General features: G+C 36.9%; 1 protein-coding gene across 5 annotated transcripts in view; it reads left to right on the forward strand.

The window, feature by feature from the left end:
• The window catches only part of Srpk2 (SRSF protein kinase 2), a 239,399-nt gene that overhangs the window by 38,997 nt on the left and 176,316 nt on the right, over window positions 1-24,086 (forward strand). The window lies entirely within an intron of this gene.

A 24,086-nucleotide genomic window follows, 5' to 3' on the forward strand; every position in this document is an offset into this window, starting at 1 on the left:
AATTTTGCAAATATACATGTTTAAGGGTAGAGATTAATAAAAGAGAAGGAAAAAAAAGGTTTTTACTCCACTAAGGACATTTATTTAAAAGATGGTGGTGAAGCCCAGCATAGTTGTGCATACCTGAGATCCCAGCCATTTGGGAGGCTGAGGCAGGAAGATCTCAGGAGGCCAGTCTTTGCAATTTAGCAAGATCCTGTCTCAAGGAACGTAAAAGGACTGAAGATGTAGCTGAGTAGTATAGCACCCCTAGGTTCAGTCCCCAGTATCTCTCTCTCAAAAAAGTGATTGTTAGTACCATTAGGGATTATTGACTTAATGCACACTCAGGCACTAGCATTTTTGCCCACTATTGGTATTAAACTGTCATTAGACAGGACAATTAGAATTATTTATTCTCAGGGGCTGCCAGAGTTTGTGGGCTTTACTTTGAGAACTGCTTTTGGACCAGTATCAGTGTTCAGGGCTTGGCTGTTACCTCCTCTGAGTTATTTTGGATATCTCAAGTTGATATTGTTTCTTCCTTCATCATTTTGTTACAATATTTAACATCATGCACTTTGTGAGTTCCCAAAGATGGAGTAGTGTGTGAGTCATCATCCAATTCTCCTGTGCTTGGTATGTGGTTCTTGGAACACAGTAGTCGGTGAGTAAATGCTTACGAAGTGAACTTGGTAACTGAATGAACAGGTTTAAGAACTCCCAAACTAGTCTGGAATCTTTCACTAGAGGAGAAATTGCTTTATGTATCTGTATTCAAAAATTTCTAAGAGCATGTATTTTAGGTACAGAAGTTTAAATAGTATTTACAGTGATGTCTCAGAATTATACATAAAAGACTCTTATTAGTCTTTGTTTTAGAAGGGGATTTCTGTGACTAATTAATGCAAGAATGGATCAAAGAGTAAATTTTGAATAACATTCTCTTTGGGGACATGTCTCCTCCCCACTGAGGTTCAAACTCAGGGCTTTACAAAAAACTTTGTAAAATAGAAATAGAAGGACCCTTTTTTGGGACTAGGGATAGGGCATATGCCTAGCATGCCAAAGGCTCTAGGTTCATTCCTTAGGAAAAAAAGACCCTTCCTTAATATGTAAATACTGACTTTTTAAAAATGATATTATCTGTGGATTGTAGTTAGTGTTATGAATATTGCAATCCCATTTAAAATTAGAAATGAGATTGAGTTAACAGTTAGTGTTCTTTTTTTTTTTTTTTTCCCCAGTGCTGGGGATTGAACCAAGGACCTTGTGCAAGCACTCAACCGACTGAGCTACATCCCCAGCCCAACAGTTAATGTTCTAAGAAATAGTGTGTTAGAAGTAGTAGTCTAGAAATATTAGTGCAGTAAGACCAAAAAATCCCAGTAAAACATAACAAATTAGAGGGGCTGGAGTTGTGGCTCAGCAGTAGAGTGCTTGTCTAGTACTTGCCTGGGAGGTGCTGGGTTCCATCTTCAGCACCACATAAAAATGAATTAAATAAGGGCTGGAGTTGTGGCTCAGCGGTAGAGCACTTGCCTAGTATGTGGGAAGCCCTGGGTTCAATCCTTGGCACTACGTGAAAATAAATAAATTGTGTACAACTACAACTAAGAAATATTTTTTAAAAAGGATAAATAAAATAAAGGTATTATATCCAACTACAACTAAAAATATACATATTAAAAGAAAAACATAACAAATTAGAAGCAGAGTATACTATTTTCAGATAATCTGTCTACTTGAAAAATCCAAGACTAATTTGAAAGTTATAACAGGAAGAGTCAAAGAAAGTGTTTCAAATAATAGGACGAAAATAAATAAATTTTAAATATTTTAACAATAGCTTATTGTATATATAAAATGAAAAATTTTTAGCCTGGTGTGGTGGAACATGCTTGGAATTCCAGATACTTATGAAGTTGAGATAGATCCCAAGTTTAAGGCCAGCCTGTGCAATTTAGTGGACTCCTTGCTGCTAAACAAAACAAAAAAGATATGGGGATATAGTTCAGAGAGAACACTCCTGTGATTAAACCTCAGTACTATGACAAACACCCTGTTTAGAATAGGATAAAAAAATGTAAGCATTCTCTTTTTTAAATTGAGGATTTATTTATTTAATGTTCAGTGTACACAGGGCCTTGTGTATGCTGGATAAGAGCTCTACCAGTGAGCTATACTTCCTAGCCCAGTAACTGAGGAAATTTAAGCAGATAAGTGATTTGGATAAATCACTTAATTAGAACATAAGTCTTTGAGATCAGTCATTTTAGCTTGAGACTCTTAGGGGTAGGACACTTAGATTATTTAAAAAACTTTGTAGTAGTTTTTACTAAATTTAAAGATGATAAAATTTTGAGTTACCTTTCCTTTTTTTTGGCTTCATAATAATTTCAGATTAGTACTTTATATTAATACATTTTTAGGGTTTTGGTTATAGGAATTGGATTAAAAAGTATTTTTCTTAAATATTTACTTTTATTTTTGTTTTTGGCACTAGAAATTGAACCCAGGGATACTTAACCACTGAGTCACAACCCTAACCTTATTTATTTCTTTATTTTTATTTTGAGACAGGGTTTAAGTTGCTTAGGGCTTTGCCAAGTTGGTAAGGCGGGTTTTGAACTTGTGATCTTCTTGCTGAGTTGCTGGGATGACAGGTATGCACCACCATGCCTAGCTTATACATTCTTTTCTTTTTTTATGCATTCTATTTTAAAGTTACTTTTAAATTTCAAACATCTTTTGAGTGGATGGCATATTAAAACCCCCAACTACCTGTCATATAAATTTAACAATTATTAGGATTTTGCTCCATTTCTTGTTTTTCTTTATTGTGCAAATGCATTCTAAAGAAGATCTCTGATATTTTCACTTGTATTCCATATGCATTGCTGTCATAGTCGGCCTGGGATGCCATAAAAATGCTTAGATAGATAGCATATACTGAGGTACCTTAAACAACAAACATTTGTTGGAAATAGTAAGTCCAAGAATGCCTGAGTCATTAAGTTCTGGTGAGGTTTCTCTTCCTGTCTTGCAGATGAGGCATCTTCTCCCAGTGTCCTCATATGCACAAGAATGAGAACCCAAGGTCTCTGGTGTCTCTGAGTGCTTCAGTCCCATCATGAAGGCCCCACCTTCATGATTTTACATATCCCTAATTAAATCCCAAAGGCTCTGCCACTGATTACCACCACATTGGAATTTAGGACTAAAGCATATACAATTTGGAAAGACATATTTTAATACTTAGCAACCACTAAAATATTTGGAGGTGTTTTTAAAAATATAATCACAATATATTATCACACTAACAAAATTAATAAAATTATGTGTTACTTTGGTATACCTTTTAATCTGGGTAAATATAATCGTAGATTTTTTTTTTTTAAAACATTTCAATAGTACAACAGGTACTTTCTCCTCTTCAACCTATAGTGTGAAAAAGGGAAGAACATAGAGGATGGGAGGGACTGCTATAGAGTAAAAGATATTTAAAATGCATAGCAAACAAATGTTAGTGGTAAACTTTTTGTTTGAATTCTGATCCTAAGTAATCAATTGTAAAAAGATGGTAATATCCTAAATTTTTACATAACACCAGTATTCTAATAAATTGGTACATATAACTATTTCAGTTTTTAAAAAATAAAGAAGTGTTCAGACAGAAACTATTTTCATTAAATGAGGATTTTATGTTGCTCATGAATTGTTATGGTATTTTAACAGTCCCAGCACACTAATGATAATTATTATTTTTTATTTTTTTATTTTTTTTAAAGAGAGAGTGAGAGAGGAGAGAGAGAAAGAATTTTTAATATTTATTTTTTAGTTGGCAGACACAACATCTTTGTTGGTATGTGGTGCTGAGGATCGAACCCGGGCCAAACGCATGCCAGGCAAGCGCGATACCGCTTGAGCCACATCCCCAGCCCCCACTAATGATAATTATATGTGAGGATATTGTTAAAAGTCAAGGTACCATTAACTGTTTATTTATTTATTTTTTTGTACTGGGGATTGAACCCAGTGGTGCTTAACCACCAAGCCACAATCCCAGCCCTTTTAAAAAATATATTGTTTAGAGACAGGGTCTCACTGAGTTGCTTAGCATCTCACTTTTGCTGAGGCTGGCTTTGAGCTCGGGGTCCTCCTACCTCAGCCTCCTGAGCCGCTGGGATTACAGGCTTGGGCTACCACACCTTGCCTGGTCCATTAACTTTCGATATAGATTAAAAACTCCTTCAAAGAGGAATTTGTCATGATAATTTAGTAAAACATTATTAAAAAGAAAGCATTATTAAGATTTTTTGGTCTCTTACATTAATAGTAGTGAATATTTGATGTGAAATGACAATTCACCAGTAGGTGAATTAACCAGTAGGTGGCAACAAAGATAGCCTTATTAACAAATGAATATGATTTTTAAAAGAAAATTTTAAGAAAAATAGTATAAATCATAAATAAAATAACATTTGAGTTTTTCACAAATAAACATTGTACGCTTATAGCCTTACTGTATTCCTTCTAGTTTGAACAGCCAATATAGAATTTTATTCTTATATGCATAGTTCGTTTTTGAGTCATGATTTTTTTTTAAGTAGATGATTAGTTTCCAGTTTTATTTTAAAACTGAGTGATAAGGCAGTTATTTGGTTTATTACCTGCAGACTACAAAAAATTAATCATGGACTTGGGAAATTTTATGTTTTCCTGAAGTTTACATTGTACCTAGGAATTAGGATGTTTGAAAGTTCTGCAACTGATTCTAACTTTTATTGAAATGATTTGCAGGTTATATTCATTTTATTTTTCTGGTAATATAGGGTTTTAAAAAAATTTCAATTAAAGTTCAGTTCTTTGATTTATCTTTCCTCAATGTCAGAATAATGATTTATATGTAGTATTTGCTGAATCAGTGAATGTAGAACAGTGTTGTTACTTTCTGATTTTGGTTCTCTTGTCAAAATAAATAGGTTTGCCGAGTGTGTGGTGGTGCACACCTGTAAGCCCAACCCACACACACACACACACACACAAAAAAAAAAAAGTTTGAGGAAGCATGCTTCCTAAGAGTTTTCTGACTTTTTTTTGGTGCTTATTTCTTCATGGGTTTATTTCCAGGTTGCCTGAACCATTAATACATGTTGCAATTTTGTTAGGATTGGAAGAATTCTTTCAGGCCCCCAGTATTTTCCTTGAAAAATTAAAAAATTTCAGAAAAGTCAAAAGAGCAAATCAATATTTTCTCATATGTCCTTTATATAGGTTCAACAGTTCTTTACATGTTGCCACATTTGGTTTATCCTTTTACGCACTTGTCTTTGTTTGTCTCTCCATCTTTCTGTTTTCCCCAATCCATTTTTTAAGAGAGAGAGAGAGAATTTTTTAGTATTTATTTTTCAGTTTTCGGTGGACACAACATCTTTATTTTATTTTAATGTGGTGTTGAGGATCGAACCCAGCGCCCCGGTTGAGCCACATCCCCAGCCCTCCAATCCTTTTTTTGATATAGTTGGGGTTTCAAATTGTAATGAGCTAAGGAATAGAGTGATTTGTATGCTTCCTCTTGTAATTGGATAAATTTCTATTTCTGGTATCTTCTTGAAGAAACTTTTGTTGGTTTGAGACTTGGTTTGATCAGTTCATCTGAATTTAGTACCTTCTGTCCATTCATTCAGCAAGTTTTCAGCCCTCAGTATACAATGGGCATTGCAAGGGCACTGGGGTTAAGCAAGAAGTTGGCCTCATTTTCCAACATCTTGTTATCTAGTTGGGGAGTTAGATGTGTAAAAGACATCCCAAAGTAGGATGCAAAACTGTGGGAGAAAATCTGGGTGCCACAAAAAACCTCAATTCTGAGCAAGAAGATTGATGCTGAGGGCATCACAGCAGCGGGCCTCAAATTATACTAGTAATGAAAACAGCATGGTATTGGGACCAAAACAGACACGAAGAACAATAGAATAGAATGGAAGAGACAGAGACAAACCCATATAGATACAAAGGTGCCAAAAAATATGTTGGAGAAAAGATAAGCTTTTTGGTGTGTGTGTGTATTACTGAGGATTGAACTCAGGAAAACTCAACCACTGAGCCACATCCCCAGCCCTATTTTGTATCTCATTTAGAGACAGAATCTCACTGAGTTGCTTAGTGCCTCACTGTAGCTGAGGCTGGCTTTGAACCCTCCATCCTCCTGTCTCAGCCTCTTGAGCCTCTGGGATTACAGGCATGTGCCATCGTGCCCGGCAAAAGATATCCAGTTTTCCCAGCATCATTTATTAAAAAGGCTATCCAGGGCTGGGGATGTGGCTCAAGCGGTAGTGCGCTCGCCTGGCATGCGTGCGGCCCGGGTTCGATCCTCAGCAGCACATACCAACAAAGATGTTGTGTCCGCCAAGAATTAAAAAATAAATATTAAAAAATTCTCTCTCCTCCCTCCCTCTCTCTCTCCCCTCTCACTCTCTCTTTAAAAAAAAAAAAAAAAAGCTATCCATATGTAGAAGATTGAAATTGATCGCTTTTTTCACACCCTGCACAAAAATCAATTCAAAGTAGATCAGAGACCTATGAATTAGACCTGTCTCTCTACAGTTGCTAGAAGAAAATGTAGGCTCAACACTTCCTATTGGCTTAGTACCAACTTCCTTAACATAATTTCTAAAGCTCAAGAAGTAAAACCAAGAATCAGGAAATGGGATCAAATTTAAAAACTTCTGGACAGTAAAGGAAAGGAGCATGAAGAGAGAGCATACAGAATGGGAGAAGATCTTTGCCACCTGCTTTTCAAATAGGGGGTTACTATCCAGAATATATAAAGAACTCAAATAAGCCAGGCATGGTGGTGCACCCCTGTCATCCCAGTGGCTTGGGAGGCTGAAGCAGGAGGATCACAAGTTCAGAGCCAGCCTCAGAAACTTAACAAGGCCCTAAAACAACTTAGACCCTGTCTCAAAGTAAACAAACAAAAGGGACTGGGGAAGTGGTTCAGTGGTGAAGTACCAGTGGGTTCTATCCCTGTTACTAAAAACAAAACAACAACCAACAAACCAAAAGAGCAAAAACTCAACACAAAAACCTCAAAACAAACAACAACCAAAAGACCTAATTAATAAATGGACAAAAGAACTAAGTAGACATTCTCAAAAGAAGAAATGCAAATGGCAGCATATATATGAAAAAATGTTAAACAATTCTAGCAGTCCGGGAAATGTGAGTCAAAACTATGTTGAGCCAGGCATGGTGGCTCACACCTATAATCCCAGCGGCTCAGGAGGCTGAGGCAGGAGGATCTTGAGTTTAAACCCATCCTTAGCAAAAGCGAGGCATTAGGCAAATCAGTGAGACCTTGTTTCTAAATAAAATACAAAATAGGGCTGGGGATGTGGCTCAGTGATTGAGTGACCCTGGGTTTAATCCCCACTATGCCCCCCTCATCCTGCCCCCCGAAAAAAAAAAAAACTACATTGAGATTTCATCTCACTCCAGTTAAAATGGCAATGATAAAAAGTACAGATAATAAGGGGCTGCTGTGGTTGTGGCTCAGTAGTAGAGCGCTCACCCAGCATGTGTGAGGCACTGGGTTATCCTTAGCTCCACATAAATAAATAAATAAATAAATGTGGATATTGTGTCCATCTACAACAACAACAAAAAAATATTTAAAAAAAGGAACACAAATAATAGTAAAATTTGAGGAGGATGCGGGGGGGATATACTCGTATATTGTTGGTGGGACTGCAAATTATTACAACCATTATGGAAAACAGTATGGAGATAATAATAATAAAAAAACCCCAACAACAAAAAACAGCAAGAACTAGAAAGGGAACCACCATATATAATCTAGCTCTCTTACTTCTTGGTATATATCCAAGAGATCTATACCATCCACATAGTATAGAGATGCAGCCACGTCAGTGTTTACAGCTGTGCAATTCCCAAATAGCCAAGCTGTCAAACCAGCCTAAATGTCTGTCAACAGATGAATGGATAAAGAAAATGTGGAGGGGTGTGTGTGTGTGTGTGTGTGTGTGTGTGTGACGTGTGTATATACACACATTGGAGTTTTACTCAGTCGTAAAGAAGAGTGAAATTATGGCATTTGCTAGTAAATAGATGGAACTGGAGAACATCATGCTAAGTGAAATAAGTCAGACCCAGAAGGGTCAAATATTTTCTCTTACATGCAGAAGCTAGATAAAAATAAGGGGAAAAGAGGTGATGGTGGTGGTGGTGTAGGAATCCCATGAAAATTGAAGAGAGATCAGTGGAAGAAGGAGACTGATGGGGCAGGAGAAGAGATAGGAGAAGGGAGGAATGGTGGAATAAATCTGACCAAACTTTCCTATGAACATATATATGAATATAGTACAATGAATTTCACTTTTATGAATAACCATAATGCATAATGAATAAATAGATCAGTAGAGTAGAATAAAGGGAACAGGAATAGGGATTGGGGAGGGAAAGGGGAAATACTTGGTACTGAATTGGAGCAAAGTTTACTCCATACATATATAATTTTGTCTAAAATGAACCCCAATATTAAATGTAACTATAGTGCACCAATAGAAATTAGCATTTGTGGCCTGGGGTTATGGCTCAGTAGTAGAGCGCTCACCTAGCACAGGTGAGCCCTGGGTTCAATCCTCAGCACTACATAAAAAATAAATAATATGTCAACATCATTGTACTGTCATGTGTAACTAATTAAAACATTAAAAATAAATAAAGGTATTAAAAAATAGCATTTGTCAAAAGACCTGGTTTCCATTCTTAGCCCCCCATTGGGAGGACATGTGAGTTTCTGTTTTTACATTTCTCTTGGTTGATTCATGTGGACAGTATGGTATATAATCTTTTCAGAGGGATTCTGCAGATTACTTCAGCCATACTAGGCCTTGATTTTATTAAGGCATGGGATGGTCTCATGTGACATCTTGTTAAAGAGCTGGAGAAATGAGGTTTATATAGTTTCATACCTATATATTTTAATACCTATTCTCCAAGAAGCATTAGTGAACTTGTAACTAATTTCAAAGGAGCTCTTTATTGATAAGGTGAAATACTTTTTTTGAGGGGTGGGAGGGTACTGGGAATTGTACTCAGGGGCACTCAACTACTGAGCCACATCCCCAGCCTTATTTTGTATTTTATTTAGAGACAGGGTCTCACTTAATTGCTTAGTGTCTTGCTTTTGCTGAGGCTGGCTTTGAACTCACAATCGTCCTATCTCAGCCTCCTGGCCACTGGGATTACAGATGTGCGCCACTGTGCCTAGCAATACTCTTGTTTTTAATTCTGTTTTGTTAAATGTTTTTATTTACTTGGATGAAGATTTAGATCACTTGATTATCCAGTCATTATGAGTAAGGTCCTAAAATGGCAAGCATTTTCTCAGAGTGTTGTTGGGACTTAGAAAGTCTTGTTTGAGCGGGGCTGCATCTCAGTGATTATTAATGTTGAATGGCTTCAGTTGACTTACTAGTGCCCCTTCTTCAGTGAAATAGGAATAATAGGATCATTGGATATTCATTGGTAAGAGATATGAAAATTCCAGGTATGCTGCCTGATAGACCCTCAATAAATGTTGGTAACATTTCTTCCCATTCAGTGGGTATACCAGACTTGCTTATTTTTATTGCATACGGATTAGTCAATTTTTTAGTTATGTGTGGTCTGGTTAAAGTGACTTTAAGGAACAATTTTTTAGGATCTTTCTAAAAATTTACTTCTTTTGGGCATACTTGAGTTGACATTTCATACCTTGAAACAAAGCTTCCTTAGATGAAGTTTTTTTCTTCAGATGCACTATAAGAAAGATATGAATAATATGTTCCCAAATCATTCCTGTAGTGTTGAATATTATCTCATACTTCTTGAAAATTAATGAAGTATTTTGACTTTGTCCTTAAAATACTCACTCTTAAAGGCAAGAAACACTGTTGTGTGTTATTATGTAGCTCTGATACACTTGGGTGATGAATAAAGTACATAGTAAGTTGCTGAGAAGAAAGATTTTATTGTTTTTCACATTCTAAACAGTGCCAGTATTATAATTCTATTTGTATTAATAGCCGTGGAAAAAGTAGTAGACTGCCTGCAGTGTTTAAAATGCAAAATATGGATAGGTATTTTAGAGCCATTTCTGTGTGGTACTACTTTGTAATTTGAACTTTGAAATGTAGGTGGAAGTCATTTGCCATCTGGCGTTTTTTAACACTGGTGGTGTTAATGTAGACTTGAATATTTGCCATTGCTTCAGTTTATAGAAGGTTTCCTGTTCATTTGACTTTGAATTTTTCTACTGCTCTTCTACAGCACCATTCCCTACCTGCTAGCTTTAAATTTCAGTGTTTATGTAAATGTATAATTCTGATTCTTTTTATAGGATGATTTTGACCCAGTGTTTGCTTTCCAGCTGCTTTGAGATTATGAGCCAAGGGAGACTTTAGGGATTAAGAAAAGACCACTGGTCTGGTGAAAGCATTTCATAGTAAATGACACATTTCTTCAAACTTTTAAAAGATACCAAGGTTAAGTTCACATAACATGAAATTGACTGTGAAGAGTTAAGTGACAATTTACATTGGCACTGTTGTGTAACCACCACTTCTGTCTAGTTCCCTAAAACATTTTATATCTCCTCAAAGAAAGCTCTGTTTCCATTAAGCAGTTTCTCCCCTGTGCCCTCTCTTCCTGTACCCTGGCAACTACCAACTTGCATTATGTCCTATTCTGGGTATTTCATGTTAATGTAATTGTACAACACATGACTCCTTGGGCCTGACTTCTTTTCAATTAGCATGATATTCCCAAGGTCCATCCATTTAGTATTTATCAGTGTTTCATTCCATTTTATGGTTGAATAATATTCCATTGTATGCACATACCATAGTTTATCTGTTCATTTGTTGGTGGACATTTGGGTTGTTTCCACTTTTTTGTCAACATGCATGTGCATATATTTAAGTAGTTTTTAATTCTTTTGGGTATACGTATACCTAGGAATGGAACTGTGTGGTTGTGGTAATTATGTTTTAACTTCTTTTTAAAAAAATTTTTTTAGTTATAGATGGACACAATATCTTTATTTATTTATTTTTATGTGGTGCTGAGGATCGAACCCAGTACCTTACCTGTGCGAGGCAAGTACTCTACCACTGAGCCATACCCCAGCCTCACCATACTGTTTTCCATAGCAGGTATACCATTTTATATTCCTACCATCAGTGTACAAGAATTACAATTTTGGCACATCTTTGCCAACACTTACTGTTTTTTTTTCCTTAAATATTTATTTATTTTTTTAGTTGTAGTTGGACGCAATGCCTTTATTTCTTTATTTTTATGTGGTGCTGAGGATCGAACCCAGGGCCTCACACATATTAGGCGAGCTTTCTATTGTTGAGCCACAACCCCAGTTCCACTTACTGGTTTTTATGTTTGCTGTAGCCATTCTTATAGAAGTGAAATGATACCTAATTTTTTTATTTGGATTCTCCTAATGATTAATGAGTTTTTAGCACCTTTGCATGTGTTTGTTGGCTTTTTATATATTTAGAAAAAATATTTATTGAATCTTTCACCCAATTTTAAATCAGATGTTTTCTTTTTTCTCTTTATATATCCTAGGCACTAAACTCTTACAGGCTTATGCTTTGTTAATATTTTCTCTCATTCTAAAGATTATCTTTTTTATTTTCTTGATAATGTCCTTAGATGTAGAAAAAATTTTAATTTTGATGAAGCCCAATTAATCAGTTATTTTTGTTGCTTGCTTTTTTTTTTTTTTTTGGTAGTTTTAGATGGACAGCATGCCTTTATGTTATTTGTTTGTTTTTATGTGGTGCTAAGGATCGAACTCAGTGCCTTACATGTGCTAGGCAAGCGCTCTGCCACTGAGCCCCAGCCCTTGTTGCTTTTTTCTTGATGTTGTAGCTAAGAATATCTTACCTTACCCATAATGTTGTGAAATTCTGCTCTTATATTTCTTTCTTAGGAATTTTTTAGACGCATGGCTGTAGCTCAGTGGTAGAGCACTTGCCTAGCATGCTGAAGGCTGTAGGTTCAATTGTCAGCACCACACACATACACACACAAAAGAATAACATAGTTTCATGGGAAAAAAAAGTTTTATTATTTTTAGCTTTTATATTTAGGTTGATATATTTTGAGTTCATTTTTGTATATGGTATGAAAGAAGGATCCAGCTTTATTTGGGGGGGGATGGATATCCAGTTGCTCTAACAATATTTGTTGAAGAGACTATTATTATTCTGTCTCTACTGAGCAGTTTTTATGTAAATATTATATATTTATTTATAGGTGAGCAAAATACCTTTATTTTGTTTTTATGAGGTGCTGAGGATCAAACCCAGTGCCTCACACATGCTAGGTGAGTGCTCTACCACTGAGCCACAACCCTAGCTGTAGTGAGTGGTCTTAATGTTTAAACTTCTATTGCTGTGTAAGTGTGTAGGTGTTACCTGGAATTCACTATTAAAAAAAGAGTTGTATAAGAAGGTATTTGGGGGTTGCAGTCTGGCTTTTGGTAATAAATAGGCTTTTGTCACGCAAATGTAAAATTAGCTTAGTGAATATGACTTAAATGGTTACATTATTACCATTTTATTTAGGTCTTTTGGTTCACTTATAAAATGTATTTTGTTTGCCTATTGATTTCAGTGTGGTGGACGTAGCCTTATGTATTTTTAAAATGAGAAACCCTAAACAAATTATACTAACACATTTTCTTTGTTATTTTGTTTAACATAAATTTGGTCCATTTAAAATATGTAGCTTTTTCTCTCTTTCATGTGACTGTATTGGTAACACTTTTGTGTTAGAGGAATTGAGGTGAGAGTCCTGAGCAAAGTATGAATGCTAGCTCCAAAGATTTACTCTAGACCTTGTTTGGGATAAGTGTGGGTGTTGTGATTGAATAAGAGAAAGACAATGTGTGTGTTCATGTGCATTAAAAGAAAGTAGGTAGTGCTTTATCCTTTGTTTTAAGTATACAACAAAACCTACTCATTACTGCAACTAAAAAGAAAATATAATCATTTAAACAGTTGATGAATTGGATTACTGGAAAGACCACTTGGTAGTTTGGAAAAATAATTAGAAAAAAAATTTTAAAAGCAGCCTTTTCAAATCTCATGCATTAAATTTAGACGTAGATGTTGAAAATAAAACCTTAAGCTTGTTAATTACCAATGTGTTTCTTAAATAAATGGTCAAGAATGTAGAAGGGACAAAGAAGTTAATTTTTAGCCTTTAATATTGTCAATGAATGAGAACAGATATTAATTATGCCATCAACAAGTAGGCTGTGTACTTAAACCCTTCTATTCTTTGTAACTAATTTGTTGTAATAGATCCATTTTTATTATAACTCTTTGGCTCTGTGGAAAGGATTTTATAGTGTATGTCCTTGATTAGCACATGCAGAATTTTAACAGTGTTATATTTTTGGAGAAATTAGATATGTGCAGGGTGATATTGTGAACATATGTTTTTCTTAACTGTGATTTCCAAAGAAGTTTAAAAATATGTAACAAATTTCATTTACCTTTTTGGGTTTGTGTTTGTTTTGTTTTACTTGAAAATGTTGCTTGTTGAGTTTTACTCATGCATATACATTGTACTTATAAATTAACTTGCAATCATTTGATTTGTGATGCTGTATTGTTTTGGATGTAGTAATTAAACACCAGACATGTTAAATACTTATGATACTTGCTGTCTGAGCCAAAATTTTATGCCCAAGACAAGTGTATAGACTGAAGGACAGTGTCCTTAAACCCCGTAGTTGTGTGCATTTGTAGTTTGCCTGAGTTCTGTTTTATGGAGGGCTAGGACTTTACATCCAAGAGGGTAGTAGGAAGCTTTTTTTTTCTTTAAAAATTAATTAGATAAAAGGTTAATTCAGCTAGTATTTTGACAACCAAAGGGTAACAAAAAGTGAGATTAGTGATGTGACAGGATATAAAAACCTCAAGTACCAAGTGACATTTCTGTTTATCCAAATAGCCTGAATTAAGGAATTTAGTAATGGTATTAAACAGTGATTTTTTTTTGTTTTTGTGGCATATTCATACATTTTATACATGCACATGACATAATTTTTTTTTAAATTTATTTTTTAGTTGTAGTTGGACACAATATCTTTAATTAATTAATTAATTATTTTTTATGTGGTGCTGAGGATCGAACCCAGGGCCTTGCCCGTGCTAGGTGAACGCTCTACCACTGAGCCACAACCCAACCCACATGACATAATCTGATCAGTTTCATTCCTCAGTCTCCTCCTTGCACTCCTTTATCCCTCCATCTTTTTTTTGGGGGGGGGGTGGTATTGGGAATTGAACCCAGAGATGCTCTGCCACTAAGCTGTATCTCCACCCAACTTCTTTGTTTTTGAGACAGGGCCTCACTAAGTTTCTGAGTCTGTCCTTGAACTTGTGATTCTCCTGTCTCAACCTCCTGAGTTGCTGGGATTACAGGAATGTGCCACCATGCTTGGCCTCTGATCTCCTTTCTTTCTTTTTTTGGGGGGGTGAGGTTTTGGGGACTGAACTCAGGGGCACTCCACCACTGAGCCTCATCCCCAGCCCTATTTTGTATTTTATTTAGAGACAGGATCTCACTGAGTTGCTTAGCACCGTGCTTTTGCTGAGGCTGGCTTTGAACTCATGATCCTCCTGTCTCAGCTTCCCAAGCTGCTGGGATTATAGGAGCCACTGTGCCTGGCTCCTGATCCCGTTTCTTTCTTTCTTTCTTTTTTTAAAATATTTATTTTTTTAGTTGTTGTTAGAGACAATACCTATATTTTATTTATTTATTTTTATGTGGTGCTGACTATTGAACTTAGGGCTTGCATGTGCGAGGCGAGCGCTTTACTGCTGAACCACAACCCCAGCCCCTGATCCCCTTTCTTTACTCCACAGGTCCCTCTTCTTTTTTCATGAGATCCCTTCCCGTCCCTCTACCCCTTTTTTCTCTTGCTTCCATATATAAGAGAAAACACCCAACTCTTAACTTTATGAGTTTGGCTTATTTTGCCTAATGCGATGTTCTCTACTTCCATTCATTTTTCTGCAAATGACATAAATTTTATTGTTCTTTATGGCTGAATAAAACTCCATTGTATATATGTGCCGCAGTCTGGCTGGGCACAATTCAGGAGCCACTTGTCAAAAGAAACAAACTTTATTTTTAAAACTACAAACGCCAAACAAAACAGCTCCTCAGGAAAAACCCTCAGAGCCCAACTGCCACCACCGGCTTCCACAAGCCTCTCCCACACACCAACCACCACCTCCCACCATCCTCCTGCTCTTGAGGCCGATTGGCTAGGTCGCGTGGGTGGAGCCAAAGAAGTCCCCCAATGAGCAGTTCCGTAGTCTGAAGGGCAGGGAAACAGCCCAATGAACATGACCGCAGAGGAGCCAATCAGCTAGATGTTGCTGGGGCCACTGTGAGCCAATCATCAGCTGGCAGCTTGAAGGGCAGGGAAACAGCCCAATGAACGTGACCGCAGAGGAGCCAATCAGCTAGATGTTGCTGGGGCCACTGTGAGCCAATCATCAGCCGGCAGCTGGAAGTTTGCTGGCAGCTGGAAGTTTGCTGGGGCCCCTTTGGCTGTGGCTCTCAACATCTCACCCTCTCTGTTTAAACAACAAGCATGTGGCTTAGGGACCGTGCCTGCCTTAGGTTGTCCAATACTACATATGGTCCTTACCCGTCTTCGGATGAGCTGACCTCAGGGCGTCAGCCTCCTATCTTAGGTTGGTACCATTGTAATTGGATCTTACCCGTCATTGACTACCGGTCCATATATAATGCTGCAACATATATGCAGCATTTTCTTTACACGTTCTTTTTTTTTTTTTTTTTTTTTTTGTCGGGGGGTGGGTACCGGGGACTGAACTCAAGGGTACTCAACCACTGAGCCACATCCCCAGCCCTATTTTGTATTTTATTTAGAGACAGGGTCTCACTGAGTTGTTGCTTAGGGCATCACTGTTGCTGAGGCTGGCTTTAAACTCATGGGTCCTCCTGTCTCAGCCTCCCTAGCTCCTGGGATTATAGGCATGTGTCACTCCCCTGCTACTTGTTGATTTTTGACCAATATCTAGGCTGATTCCATAACTTGGCTGTTGTGAATTGTGCTGCTATAAATATGGGCATGCATGCATCTCTGTAGTATGCTAACTTAATTTTTTTTGGATAAATACTGAGGAATGGTATAATTAGGTCATATGATGGTTACACTACTAGTCTTTTGAGGAACCTCCAAACTGACTCTGATAGTGGCTGTACTAATTTACAACCAACAGTGATTCCTAAACAGGTTGCTCTCTCAAGTGCTTGCAGACTCTTAAAAATTATAGAGAAACCCAAAGAAATTAATAAATGTGGTTCATATCTATTGATGTTTACTGTTTAAGAAATAGAATTGAGAAATTTTCAAAATGTGTTTACTGATTAATTTAAAATGACAGCAAGTTCATTGAATGTTAGCAAAATAGCATATTTTAAAATACATACATTTGAAATTAGTGAGAATGACATTGTTTTACATTTTTATAAATCTCTTTAACATCTGGCTTAATAGAACCAGCTTCTCATATTTACTTTTGTCTTTAGTCTGTTAAGATAAATTCTACTTCAACCAACATAATGTATCTGATGATATTATTATTATTTTGTGGTTCTGGGGATTGAACCCAGGGCTTTATGCATACAAGGCATGCACTCTACCAACTGAACTGTATCCCCAGCCTGGATGAAGTGTGTGTGAAGAAAATCTTCAAATCCATCCTGTATCCTTGCATCAGCTGGTTTTTTTTTTTTTTTTTTTAAAGCAACAGGTTCATTTTTGAGAAAGGACCTGACAGGTACTTAGGTTTGAGTATCAAGGTTTGTCTTTTAGTCAGCTGAGAATATTGTTCCCTGCAAAAAGCACGTGAAGCAGCTGCACATGAGTTTCTCCTTAAGATGTGCATTTTTGTGCAGCAGGAATGCTTCTCAGTTTATCACACAGTATTAAACAATTGTGTGTACTCAAGGTTGAGGTTAATTAAATTAATATTTAAAAACTGTTCTCAAGCTGTGGCTCAGCAGTAGCTCACTTGCCTGGCACGTGTGAGACACTGGTTTTGATTCTCAGCACCACATATAAATAAATAAAGGTCTACCAACAACTTAAAAAAAAGATATTAAAAAAAAAAAGCTGTTCTCAAGAACATTCTGAAGTGAAGCTGGCATTATCTTAACTGCAGATCCTTGTCAATGAATACGGAACTGCTGTACAGTCTGGGACCACTGCCCTGATTTGTGGTAAGATTTTCAGCAGTTTTATCCACTGCCTTTTACCTCGTTAGTGCCAATATTGACACAGAGAAAATGGCACATGATGTCTTTAATTATTATGAAAATGGTTTTGATAGTATAAAATTATGTGGGTATCTGTAACCTCATGAGAATGGACATTTGCACTATTGAGTTGCTACGTAGCAGCTCATCCTCCTGCCATGCCTCTGGAGGTGGAAGGTAAGTATCAGACTGAGAGCCTAGTTTTCAGGTATGAAAGAATGGAAGAGGGAACAAATGCTTATGGCAGTATTTTATTCATTCTCATTTAAGTCTCATTACTCTCCAGTAAACTATATATTGTTGCCACTTACATTCTGATGAGGCAAACAGGTCCTGAGAGATCAAATAGCTTGCCCAAGGACATAGAACTAATAAATGGTGGTTAGTGGTTTGGAGCTGGACTCTGGGTGTAATCAAGTCCACATGTTCCCCTAAGCCATATTTGCTCCAGATGGATATTACTTAGCCTGGAATGGGAAGAGGTTAATCCAGAAATCAGAGTAATCTTGCCTTGTTCTTTTGTATCTCCTGTTTCCTTGCATCTGTTTCTTCTTTTCTTGTCCTTGGCCTTTTGCTACTAAGGACAGTAGGAATTCTTTGATTAGAAAGATGGTCATGGAAACACTTGATGTTTATTTTATCTTTTATCTCATTTATAAAACAAAAATGAGGTTTGGGTTAAAGTATTAGCAAAACTGGGATCAGGGTTGTAGCTCAGTGGTAGAGCGCTTGCCTACCTAGCATGTGTGAGGTACAGGGTTTGATTCTTAGCACTACATAAAAATTAACAAATAAAATAAAGGCATTCTCTTCATCTACAACTACAAAAAAAGTATTATCTAAGCTGAAAGTCAGGAGCATAGTTTCTTTGTTTGATGGGCCCTCTGGTTTTTAGAGTTATACTTACTTTCTGTTGAGGTGCTTATTTAGCATGGAGGGAAAGTAGGATAAAGTGTGTAGGTACTGTGCTTTATGAGTCCTTGAGAGCAACTTAATTGAGTAGTGAATGACAACTGAAGCTAATGCTGCTTTCCAATCTTTTCTGAAAAGCAATATGAGAGATAGTTTCCAATGTTTTAAGAAATTTCTTCCTGTGACTTAAAAGGGCGCATTGAAGATGGCCTAGATAAGTGTCTTTTCATTAGTTTACCTTTCTGCTTTGTTTAAAAAAGGCTGGGAGTTTTATGATACTAACCAGGAAATAATTACAGAGATTTTTAGTGACTAGTACTTGTAATTTGAAATAGGGTTAGGGGGAGAACAGCCATAAGATCTCAGAATTAACAAACATTTTTTAATGTAGTATATTACAGTTATGCCTGGTATAGCTTACCTAGACTTATGTTTTTTATGTATTCGTCAGGAGTATTTCTAGACTTGCCAAAAAGATGAGAATACAAGTAATTATCTGGAATGACATTATACTGTAAGTTAAGAAATTTGAAAACTTTAAACCAGGGGAACCTTTTCTCTAGTTGAAATCATATCCAGGAGTACAGTATTTGAAGCATAAAAGCAAAATGGTTAATGTGAAAGCTTGGGCGCAGAATTCTGCTTGCTTGCTAGGTTCTGTTTGCCACTTATTGAGCCTTTGGTTAGTAGCAGTGAACAGTGTTAGCATGTTTTGAGTGTTTGCTCAATGCCAGGTTCTGCATTAAAGCACTTTACCTACATGAGCTCACAGTTTGGAAAACATTTTTCTAGTTTATCTTCTGAATTTTTTCTATGAAGAAACAGGTCCAGAGAGCTTAAATGAGTTGTCCAAAACCTGAAATTAGTTCTTAGTAGTTAGTGTTAGCATACTTTTAGTTAGTTTAGCTAATTGTATGTGTATGGTGTTATTTTTTCAGTTGTAAAAGTAATATATATTCACTGCAAACACAATCATGGAAGAGTATGAAAAGGAAAAAAATAATTGACTTTCATTATTAGCACTGGGTGTTAATTTTGGTGTTAATTCTCTAGTCTTCATAGGTGTTTGCTTTGTTACTGACTTGTTTAATGTGTACCATATATATATTCTTTGGAATATATCAAGTATTTTTTATTAAAAATTTTTTTATGGTACTAGGGATTATACCCAGGGGTGCTCTACTACAAACTTGTGATCCTCCTGTCTCAGCCTCCTGAGTTGCTGAATTATAGGTGTGTACCACAGTGTTCAGCTAAGTATTTTTTAGAGAGTCTTCACTCACATTCTCCATGTTCATTTCTCAAGTTGTCTGCTTTTTCTCTTGCGTTTGCCTTTATTCTTCCATTTCAGTTTCTCTATTTGTGAACAGTAGGTAGTGATTTCGCCCCTTACATCAGGAGAAATCATTTCAGTCAGAAGACCTTCCATTTGCAAATTGAAGCTGATATTTTGTCTCTTGATGGAAAAAATTGTGACGATCAAGTTAGATGCAAACTATAAAGGACCATACAAATGTAAGGATGCTTTGGAGAATCACATTTTTGATAATAACTTAAGCAAGCTTTTGACTTGTCCAAAGTAACACAAATAGTAGCACTTTTGAAAGAATGTTGAATTTTCAGTGTTCTGAAGCTTTGTAACATACATTGTATGCTGTTTTACTATTTCAGATTTTTTTCCCCATGATGGTTATGATTTTGCTGTTGACTCTGTTGCCCTGTTACTGTAACTAGATGCTTGTTTTGTGGACACAGGGAAGAATTTGTTCTGACTCCCAAAGAACTTGCTTTTTAAGAGTTTGACTTCCTTTTGCATCCCTTCTCCCCCTTTCTCATTTGAGCTTTTTGACTGTCACAGCTGTAACAGGCCTTTTATATTAGCTTGGCTGATTAAACAGGTTCCCCTCATTTTTGAGTTTTTGACTCTTTGTGGTAACTTGAAATAGTGTCTTCTCCACCCTAAAACTTATTTTGTCTTCAAGGCTTTTTCTTTTTCTGCTTATTTAAGACACCCCCCCCCCTCTTCCCCAATTAGAGCTGATAAAACTTGGCAACTCCTGAGTATAAGCACTGATAGCCACAGAGGCAGGTGTTGTAAGGGCACACATTTTGATTGCAGAGCCCTGATTGACAGCATAGGAGTAAAAGGGTGAATATTGTTGTAACAGTTTTGACGACAGTCGATACCTAGTAGAAATGGGAGCAGTAGTGAGGTAGGTCTGTGGCAAAAGAAGAGACAGGGTATAGCAGCTGTGCAGTTTTTCAGGGCAGGCCCTTGGGCCTGTGGACAATGAGTGCTAGTGTTTGTGTGCTCTTGGTTCCAGAGAGCACCAGGGAACACATATAGCAGAGCTATTGATACCACAACCTGCCTGTTGCTGTTTCCTCTAGTAAAAGTCAAAGATCAGAAAAAAGAAATAGAGAAAATTGTTTTAAATTAAGAAAGAGAATTGGTATTTGCTTGTGATTACAAAGATTGAATATGGGAAAATAACACCTGAGCTAAGTAGTTTTATTTTTGTTACTTTATAGTGTGGGTTAGGTTGAGCAATTATAACAAAATACCATAGAATGGGTAGGTTAAACATTGGAAACTCTGGAGGGACAGGGAGAGAGTAGGGCAGAGAGGGAGGTCTATTCTCTCTTCTCTCTTCTCTTCCTCCCACCCCTCTCTGCTGTGACCTTGAGCATGCCAGGCAGGTGCCTTACCACTGGGCTACATTCCCCAGCCCCTTTTTGTGTTGTTGTAAGGATAGTCATATTAGATTAGGGCCCTGCATTTTTATGTTCTCATTTAACTTTAATGATCTTCTAAAGGTTCTAGATATAGTCACATTGGTGAGTAGAGCCTCAGTGTGAGAATTTTGGGTAGAATATTTCATTCCATACCATATGGTACTGTAGCTCTAAAAGAGTAGCTGCTCATTTGAAACAATTATTTTTATTGAGGTGTAATTCACATGCCATAGAATTTACTGATTTAAAGTCTATAATTCAGTGTTTTTAATTATATCACATAGTTGTGTAACCATCACCATTTTTGAATTCCACAATATTTTTATCACTCTGTAGAGAAACACCTTATTGATTAGCAGTAAGTACCTGATAATCACCAGCTTTCTGTTTCTGTAGATTTACCTGTTGAAATTTTTTCAAGGTTCATTTACTTCATAGTGTGCATCAGTACTTAATTCCTTAAAAATTATAGTTATTTTTAAAAAATATTTTTAGTTGTAGATGGACACAATACCTTTATTTTATTTATTTTTGTATGGTGCTGAGGATTGAACCCAGTGCCTAACATATGCGAGGCAAGCGCTCTACCACTGAGCCATAACCCTAGCTCCTCTTCATACATTTTTGATCCTAGACCCTGCCAGATATGTAATTTGCAAGTTGGCCTTTCCATTCTATAGGTTGCCTCCTTCCTTCCTCCCTCCCTCCCTCCCTCCCTCCCTCCCTCCCTCCCTCCCTCCCTTCCCTCCCTTCCCTTCCTTCCCTTCCTTCCCTTCCTTCCCGCAGAATAGCTCTTTATATTTATTGTAGAGTGTTTAGTCAATTGAAACACGTACGCAGGGTCCAACTATATGCAGAGCCACCCCTTTTTGTACACTGTGGTTCTCTGGTGAAGATTAACAGAGAATGTCTTTCTGGCCTGTGCAGTTGACTTAAATTTTATGTGTATGAGAATTGAATTTGGCTTTTTAAACTGATACATAACATTTTTTTGGTGCTTCATTTTAACTGAAGGTTGAGGCTTAATAATACATATGCCAAAATGGAGAAATTGAAATAGACAAAACCAGGGGATGGAAAAAGGGGAGGAAGAGGGAAAGGGCTGGGGAGTAATTTTGGCCAAATTACATTGTTATGTAGTGTGCAAGTATGATTATGTGACAACAAATTCCATCATTATGTACAGCTATAATGCACCAATTAGAGTGGAAAGGAAAAAAAAAGAGCTGATGATGTAACTCACTGGTAAATCATACCTGGGTTTGATCTCCAGCGTTATGAGTGTGGGTGGGTGTGGGTGTGGGTGTGTGTGTGTAGGAGATGGGGGACGACAATTCCTCTTCTTTTTCTATGAAGATAAATTCCTCAGAGTTAAGAAAAAGGAGGCTTAGGGATGGTACTAGGTATTCCAAAAATAAGCTGTGTATTCTAGTTTTCAGTGTTCAAGTTTTCATAATCTTTCTAATAATTCTAAGTGCTTTGCCTTTGATATTAAAGTCACTAGAATTGTTTTTTAATTTCATATTTGAATTGTTGTATATGTAAACATAATTGATCTTGAAAACAATAGACAAAAATAAGGATCAAGGGAAAAATAAGTAGAATAAAGTTTGAGGAAACCAATCCCATTGAGTAGTTTTAGATAGAAAGGAAATATAGCAATAATGTAGCATTTATGGGTGATATAAAATTTTCTCCTTTGTATGTGACTATTTTTCTTAGTTAGGAGATAATTTTACTAAAATATTAAAATTCTGAATGTGTTTGCCAGACTTGCTCTTTCTCCACGTTGGCGTATGGGCTGTTCTCATAGTTTTGTTTTCTACTTGCAATTGTCTTTAGTCTGTTTCTTTTCTCTAAACTTCATTTGGGCTCAATAAGGCACCTTTCTCTGCTCACCTCCCTAGCTTTGCAAGTTTGCATTGCATGCCTGCACTCACTGCTGCAGCCCTGGCTCCTCTGCCTTTTCCTCTTTGTTTGGTTCAGACCTAGGGGGACTCATCTCACATCTCCCCTCCAGAGGGAAGACTTTCCTGACTCTTTACTCCCCCAAGACCTGTACCAACTTCTGTCTTTGCAGTGACCAAGTGTTTATGGAAGTGTATCTGTTTTTCTCCTCCACTGACTTTTGCACCTCTTGGGGACATAGACTGAGTCTTCTTCATTACATGCTCTTAGTGTATAACAGAATATGTGGCTCAGAATAAATAAGACCTGTACTGCAGTGGGGCACAAACCGGTGGATATGGGCTAGATCACACTTTTAAGATGAGGTAATAGGGTTAAATAATGCTTTTTATTTTTTGTACCAGGTATTGAACCCAGGAGTGCTTAACCATTGAGCCACACCCCCAGGCCTTTTAAAAAACATTTTATTTAGAGACTGAGTCTTGCTGAGTTGCTCAGGGTGCTGCCAAGTTGCTAAGGCTGGCTCATTATCCTCCTGCCTCAGCCTCCTGAGCTGCTGGGCTTATAGATGTGTGCCCCTGAACCTGCCCGGCCAAAACAGTGCTTTTAAACTGGGACTATTTCAAACAGAAGTCTCTGTTTCCATGGTATGGGGGTGGGGGGAAGGAGATGATTTGACCTCCCTGTGTAAACATGCTTTCTGAGAGCTGTTTATGAGATCTTTTAGGTGGTTTGCCATAGTCCCACCCCTCCTACCAGTGGGCCTGCTTTACCTTCTTTCCGCTGTAGACACTTAGGATTTGATCCCTGATGTAAAAGAACAATGGTCTGCTTGTCCTCCAGTCAGACCTACAAAAATGCATTAGATTGGAGTTTTGGTAGAAAGTGGGGTTTGGGTCTCCTGCATATTTCTGCATTTCTTTGAGGCCAATTAAGGATAAAACCTCAAACTTTAGTGAACATAAAACTAAAACATATACAAAATGCCGAGGAATTGAATCTCCAAGGACTGCAGCAGAATGACTAATGTAGGATACCCTAATGACACAAGTTCATATAAAATGAAATAATTGGGTTTTGGGAAAGTTTATCATTCTGGCATTCCTAGATACCTTAAAAAAAAAAAGATTTGATGAGTAGTCTGTAGTTTAGCA

The sequence above is a fragment of the Urocitellus parryii genome, chromosome 3, assembly GCF_045843805.1.
Source record: "Urocitellus parryii isolate mUroPar1 chromosome 3, mUroPar1.hap1, whole genome shotgun sequence".
NCBI classification, from domain to species: Eukaryota; Metazoa; Chordata; class Mammalia; order Rodentia; family Sciuridae; genus Urocitellus; species Urocitellus parryii.